This window comes from Camelus ferus, chromosome 30, assembly GCF_009834535.1.
Source record: "Camelus ferus isolate YT-003-E chromosome 30, BCGSAC_Cfer_1.0, whole genome shotgun sequence".
NCBI classification, from domain to species: domain Eukaryota; kingdom Metazoa; phylum Chordata; class Mammalia; order Artiodactyla; family Camelidae; genus Camelus; species Camelus ferus.
Window position 1 is genome coordinate 24,659,283 of NC_045725.1, and position 8,066 is coordinate 24,667,348.

Genomic DNA, 8,066 nt, shown 5'->3' on the forward strand with positions numbered 1-8,066 from the left:
ATATTACCCAGCCACAAACAAGAATGAAATAATGCCATTTGAAGCAACATGGGTGGACCTAGAGATTATCATATTAAGTGAAGTAGTATGTCACACAGAGAAAGACAAATACCATATGATATCACTTATATGTGGAATCTTAAAAAATGACACAGGTGAACTTATTTACAAAATAGAAACTGACTCACAGACATAGAAAACAAGCTTATGGTTACCAGAGGGGAAAGAGGGGAAGAGATAAATTAGGAGTTTGGGATTAGCAGATATAACTACTATATACAAAATTGATAAACAACAAGGCCCTGCTGCATAGCACAGAGAACTATATTCAATAGCTTGTAATGGCCTATAATGAAAAAGAATATATATAAATATGTATAACTGAATCACTAACCTGTATGCCAAAAACATAACACAACATTGTACATCAACTGTAAAAAAAAAAAAAAAAGAAACTGCTACTTGTCTACTTTCGGTGAGGTTTCAAAAAGGAGTACCTACTATTATATGAAAAGGCTATGAAAATTCTCTTCTCTTTTCCAAATACATATCTGTATGAGGCCAGATTTTTTTTTCACATATTTAAACTAAAACAACATATCACAACAGAGTAAATGCAGAAGTAGACGTGAGAATCCAGCTTTTTGGTATTAAAGAGATATTAAGCTTGATGTTAAACAGGTTTGCAAAAATGGAAAACAAGGCCACTTTCTCACTAAATTTTTTTGGTTTGGAAAGCTATAGCTGTTCTTCACAGAAATATGTCATTTATGTTAACATAGAATGAATTTATTATTGTTTTGAAGTGATTTAGTAAGTATTAAAATTTTACAATAGAGCGAATGACTGTAGAGCTGTAACTCACATAAACCAAAGCCCTTTGGAGTTCCAGTCATTTTAAGAGTAGAAAGAGGTTTTAAGGCCAAAAGGTATGAAGACCATTGCCATAAAGATACAACTTCTGCCAACAAGGCATGCGCGAAAGTGATAACAGAAGACAAACGGAAATTGCAGTAGCTGTTATTGAGCAAAGCTGCCCACTGCGATGGGCCCCAGGAGCTGTCCCGTCTGCCATACCTTGCTGTGTGGGCCTGCTCAGATGTGTTTGCACAGTTTTAAAGCGACGACAGTCTTAATATATAGACTCAATAGTGTATTGCAAAGCCTAGGAACACTTTTCATTACTGGCACCAAGAGGACAATAGTAAGCGATCCTGAACGTGCGTGCCAGGCAGGCAGGAGACCAGGTGTTTCCTGGTTACTGAAGTCCCCTGTCCCCATGACAATGCCTGCCTAGGTTTTCTCAAATAGACATTAGTTGAATAAACAAATGAGCAAGTATCACGCTAACTTTTATACAATATGATTAACGATCAACCATCCAGTATTTATTATGTGGCTCTTACATGATCAACACTGGGCTGGAAACTATAAAACACATGTGTCACCGACGAAATGTTTGTGTCCCCCTAAAATTCAAATGTTGAAGCCTAGTCCCTGATGTGATGGTATCAGGAGGAGACCTGTGGGAAGTGATCCTGCCCTCATGAATGGGATTAGTGCTCTGATGAGAGAGACCCCGGAGGGTTCCCTCCCACCTTCTGCCTCATGAGGACGCAGTGAAACGTCTGTGAACCAGGAAGTGGACTCTCATCAAACACTGAATCTGCTGGTGCCATGAACTTGGACTTCCCACCTTCCAGAACTGTGAGAAAGAAATTTCTGTTGTTGATAAGCCACCCAGTCGATGGTATTTTTGTCACAGCGGCTTAGCTATAATGAGATGATTGCACCTCATTTAGCAACTGGTTATAATTCATAATAAAGCTACAACTTTTTTTTTCGGTTTAATACCACAAAAATATATTCACTTTACTGTGTTCTTCCTCCTTTTTCGCTTTTCTCTGAATTTGCTTCCTATTCTTTGACCTACAGTAATATCTATATCACTAAGAAAGGCCATGGGACAGTTATACGTCAGTAAGATGAAGAATTAAGATTAAATCCTCATTTAATTTAAAGGAGAACACTTTGCATGAAAGTTTTATGAAGGCGTCTGAGGAGGGCAGAGGGGTGCCTCTTCCGAATGGTGGCCTTAGTTCTCCATTCACTTAATTCCTCAATGCTGTTACCTGCTTCGGAAATAACAGGAGGATATTTAAGGGAAAATAAAAAAACAAAAACCTTTGTTTATAACTAACATTACTAAAGCAGCATTGCACAACTGATAAAAGGAGGCACTTTTGAATAAAAATAAGACTTTCCATGCAGATTGCACTTTTCATTCTAATGTTGACAGTATGCATTGCACAGATCATTGCTTTGGATTTTGTAACTCTTATAAATCCTGTTTTGGACACAAATAAATCTGTGGAATGTCCAGAGGGTAACGGGACTACTGGAGATTAGGAAGGCCGTTTGGTAAAGAAATTTTTTAAATCTATGAAAAATACTCTACTGTCAGGCATCCTGGTTTCCTGGGTTTATTTCCATCCTCTTCTCTCAGTACAGGATCCAACCTAGATTGCAGTGATGGTTTCGTTTATACACAGTGTCTCGGTAAACATGTAGTATTTACCTTGTAATGTACACGAGAATGAGAAGTTTGATCTTGATCTGTACTGTCCAGTATAGTAGCTACCACTCATATATGGTTATTCAAATTTGAATGTAAATTAATTAGAATTAAATAAAATTTAAAATTCCAATCCTTGTTCCCAATCAGCCACATTTTAAGTGCTCGATATATCATATGGTTAACGGCTACCAAATTGGAGAACGCAGATATAGAATATTTCACGTGTCACAGAAACTTCCATTGAACAGTGATTCTCTAGAATACAATCTGTAGTTCTCATTTTTTTTCATGTGTGGCTGTATGAAGATCATACCTGATTTTTAAAGAATGTTAGTCATTTGAAAAATTAATTACATAAAAAAACAATGAGTTTTATTTTGGAATTGTTTACAAATTCATGTTTTTAAAGTAATTTAAATGAACACAGCAAAGGCACATATTTGCAAAGCAGCTTTCAAGTTGCTTATTTTATTCTGCCAAGATTCATTTATTCATTCAAAAGATATTTACTGAGTGCCTTCTGTGTGCCAGGTATTCTGGGCTCTGAAACAAAACAAATAAAATTCCTGGCCTCATGGAGCTTACGGTGTACCCTGTGGGATCAGAGGCAAATATTATTTCTGTTTCCAGGTCCAGATACAAGTATCTGTAAATGTATTATGTGCCAAAGCAGGGAATGAAATGAGACGATTTTAATTCTTATGTTGTTGCTCTTTAAGTCACAGAAAGAGGCAGATACTAAGAATATAACTTCTGGTTTTAAAAGACATTCTTGTCATCAAAAACAAAAAAAGCCTTGCAAAATTTTTTTTAAATATTAGTTCTGAAAACCACATCTGCCTGACAAAGTGTGCAAAGAGCTTATGCACATTTTCCAATGCCACCATCTTCCTTCATGGAATCAGAGTTTCGGCAGCTGGAAGTGGTTTCAGCCTCTTCTGTTCCAGCTTTCCTCCCATAACATCCAGCCAGGTAACTGTTTCAGCCCTAGCTTGGCACCTTGCGTAGTAGAATGCTCACCAGAACAGCAAGGGCACATTTTCATCAGTCCTAACTTTATTATTATTATTACTCCTACTGTAGTATTACATATCCATAGTTAGAAGTTTAGAAATAACAGATAAAAATAAAAATGCTAAATTTAATAGCTGCATAATATTACATGCAATGACTATATTCAGTGATTTATTTGAGCCCTGATTGTCGAAAATTTAAGTTATTCTAAATGTTTCACTATTATAACCAATACTGTGTTGTACATCCTTGAACATACATCTTTGTGAAGCTGATTAAATTTCAGCAGTCAAAATCTAGAAGTAAAATTCCTGGGTCAAATGTTCTGCACATATTTAAGACTTTTCATACGTATTACCAGATTCCGTCCCAGAAAAACTGAACATCTACCCTTATTCCAGCAGTTATGAGAATGCCCCTTTCCCCAAGACTTACCCATGATTCTCTTCTTGGGAGTACCTTACATTTTCTCTGTGTTTCACTCACTGCTACCCAGTTTGCCCCTGGGATAGCCATTCTAGTGTTTGAACAAAACTGCCATGTCCCAGCCATGTCTCCTCCTTTTTAGAACTCACCTCCCTCCAGTATGGAGTAATAAATTATTGTCAGCCTGGCACCTGGAGGATCAGTGGTTCTGCCCGTAATCTTTTACTGCTCAACATTCTAATAGATGACTTGGAGGAGGCGATAAAAAGCATGCTTGCAAGTTCTGCTCAACATTTACTTAGTGTCTACCAGATGCCAGGCGTGGTGTCTTGTTCTTAGGATGCAAATACAAGCGAGCTCTCTTTCCTGCCATGGAGGAGCTCTAGGTACTATCAGAGCGAGAAGAGTGTAATGGGGCTGGATTTGGTGATTTCCATCACGGCTCACGTAGGAAATGGTACTATTTTAGGCAGAGGGCACCAGCCACCCCATCCCTTTCGCAGGCTCCAGCGCACTGACGGGGAGACTGCCCTGTTCAACAGACGTTTATTGAGCACTGTCTGTGTGTCAGGCCCTATTGTCCTGCTAGAGATGATTTTTTAAAGTGTGATGCCCTTTCCCCCAGTACAGTCACAGCAGAAACGTGTTTCCGGTACACTCGGACCCAAGAGTCCTCTAGTTTAACTGTGCCTTTCCCTGCTCGGCTATTTATTTTCTCTGACAATTTCCCAAGAGAAATTTTGTCTGGCTAATATAAAACCAAACGTATTTTGTAGAGTTCTAGGACCCAAACACATTAACCTTAAAGGGAGATAAACTGTTTCTAATCCTTTTGGGAGGGGAAGGAGGCAGTGTATAAATACCTAAGATGGTAATCCACTGTGAAGTATAAATTAGTCTGGACTAGAAAAAGAAATGCTCACAACTCTAAAACATCCAGCACTTGGTGACTGACCGACGATTCCGTTACTAATATTAAACATCCAGAGACTCCTCAACTGTACTCTGAGATCAGCTCACCACTATGTCCTATTTCCTTCTGTACCGTGACAGCTAGGTCTCAAATCTGCATCTTCCTCAGAGAATGGGGTTGCTGTACGGACCAGGAAACCCTCGTGTCTGACAGGACCTGACAGAGGAAACAGCTCTCTGCTGTGGGCCTCCTGGTCCGATCTCCTGGCTGGACCAGAAGGACCTAGAAAAGGTTACTATACTTTGAACTGTTGCGTGTTGGATGCCAAAATCAATGGCCCTTCTTTCCAGGGGAGTACAGTCAGCTTGTGATTTGAAGAGTGAAATCGTGACGCATCCTTGTTCCACTGCAGGTTTAGATGTTTTACTCTTTGCATTTGGTGCCTGACATTTTGTTGGATGTCACAATTGTTCCTGGTTGATTGGAACAGAACAGTTGATCTTTGTCTGTGGTGTGTTTTAGGAACCTTGTCCTACACACTGGAGGTCAGGGAGTGTGTCAAAGGCTGGCTCTGCCTTCTTCTCACTTTCCTTTCCAGAATCTCATGGCTAAAAGGGAAAGAAACTGGGTGCCTGGCTTCCCTTCCCCCACCGGTCCTGGCCATGAGTGGTTACCAACACTCTGAGACTTCAGTTTCCAAATCAAGTTTTCATACTCTCCACGAACAGCCACCCTGGGGCTACCCTAGGGCCTACACACACACACACACACACACACACACACACACACACACACACACACACACACACACAATCACTCACTCACTCACTCACTCACACTCTCTCTCTCTCCTTTTTTAATTAAAAATTTTATTGAGATAGCTATAGATTCAAATGCAGTTGTAAGACATAATACAGAACTTGGACATGTTGGCTGGATGGCTGGAGTGTCCACCCACATACCCGAAAGGTCCTCCCTGGAGTAAGACGAGAAGAGGGATAGGGTAGCCCCCGACAGAGGTAGGGAATTCTAAATTGGAACCTGCTTTCTGTGTCATTGTGATGTTATGTTTGTCAAGGAAGGAGGATATGAACGCCATTGAACAGTTTGTTAGCTTGACTTACAAGCTGATTTATAGATGTGTGGCAGGCGGGCCTCCCTTTGTACCTTTGCCCCGCACCCCTAGAATAGGTTAGGGGTGAACCTAGGGCTGCACAGGGGTTTATTCCTAAGTTAATTACCCCTAGAGAGAGTCTGAATGCTCTGAAACCTGTCTAGAATGACTGTTAGGTCCCAGAAAACGTCCTCTCCTTCCCTGGGAGAGCCTTCTAATAGTCTGGCAGCCAAAGCAAGGGGTTTGCTAGGAGTACGGTGGATGGTGTGTGGAAAACTGGCGTTTGGGGAAAGATTCTCTCTGGAAGACTGAAATGAAGAATTCTTGTTCCTTTGAGATAAATGAGGGATAAATGATCCATCTTCAGTAAATCTATTTCTCTGCTTTGGTGTTTTCTTCTTTGTTCTTGTTCTTTTGGGGTTTCCCTTAGCATCCTAATAAGATTCCATATGAAAAATCCCTTTATGTCTTGGCCAAGCTGAGAAGCTAAAGGAGATGTGCACTTGTGGGCTGTAGTAGGTGGTCATGGGGACTCCAGGAGGCCAGAGCCCCAGGACGAGGACAGAGCCAGTAGAACCAGGGCAGGGGGAGCCCTGGAAACATTTTTGCGACCTCTGCCACCTTGCCCTTTACAGCAGCTTTGGGAAAGCGGGGCCTGTCCCTGTCCCACCCCCGTGCTCAGGCTGCGTGTGTGCTCAGTGCTTGTTGAATGAATGAACAAACGTCCTCATCTAGCATGTTACACCAAGTAAACATACAATACGTTATTGAGTTAAAGAATTACTTTTAAGCATTTTAATGAATTAAGGATTACTAATAATTATGATCAATGATACATATAAGTTACCTATAAATATAAATAATATATTAATTATATACATAATATGCATACATGGTAATAAAATATAATTAATAATAAATTACTGTTTAGGTAAAATTTAAATACTAAACAATAAATTATTTAGACCATTTCGCTGAATTTATTTGAACTAAATTTACTCCTAGAAAGTTTCACCACTTTGTCTAAAGAGAGAGAAAAGCAAATTGTTATGTTACCAAACTGAAAATTGGAGGATGACTTTAAATAGCTGTGAGCAAATGCATCATCATTTCTTCCTGGTTTAAGCGTATGGAGCACCGTGCTCTGAATTGTTTGCAGTGTCCTGGTTGCATATGCCCTTCCATAAAGTGTTTACTTGTATTTGTAGAACAAGTTCATCCACCAAGATAAGCACTGTTGTTGCTTCCAGGATGGGCCTGCCAAGTGAGGCTGCTCAGGTTGTCTCTGTACATTTATTTCAAGTTCTTGCAAAGGCCCCTAGATTGCTATCTCAGCATATGTGTTCACAGCATTTATGCTTAATGTGAACAGCTCTGCTCTTTTATCAAATTTACCAAGTGCTGTGTATCTGATCTTTGGCCAGAATTTATTGGTACATTACCATGACTCAGTGCAATGCATTCTTACACATTCTTATTCACATCAATTAAAAATGATATGACAGAGAGATCAATGGAATAGAAGTGAGAGTCCAGAAATAAACCCATACATCTATGGCTAATTGACAAGGATGCCAAGACAATAAAATGGGGAAATAGTCTGAATGAATGGTATTGGGACAACTGGAAATCCCCAAGCAAAAGAATGAGCTGAACCTCTATTTTACAGCCTATACAAAAATTAACTAAAAATGGATCAAAGACCTAAACTTAGAAGCTTAAAACTATAACACTCTTGGAAGAAAATATAGGAGTAAATCCATCAGATCTGAGACATGGCAATGGATTCTTAGAAATTATATAAAAGTACAAGCAACAAAAGCGAAAACAAATTGGACTTCATAAAAATTAAAAACTCCTGTGTATCAAAGGGTTATCAAGAAAGTGAAAAGACAACGTACACAATGGGAGAAAATATTTGAAAAACATGTATCGGATAAGAGACTTGTATCCAGAACGTATAAAGAACTCTTAGAACTCAGCAACAGAAAGGCAAACAACTGAATTTTAAAATGGGCGAA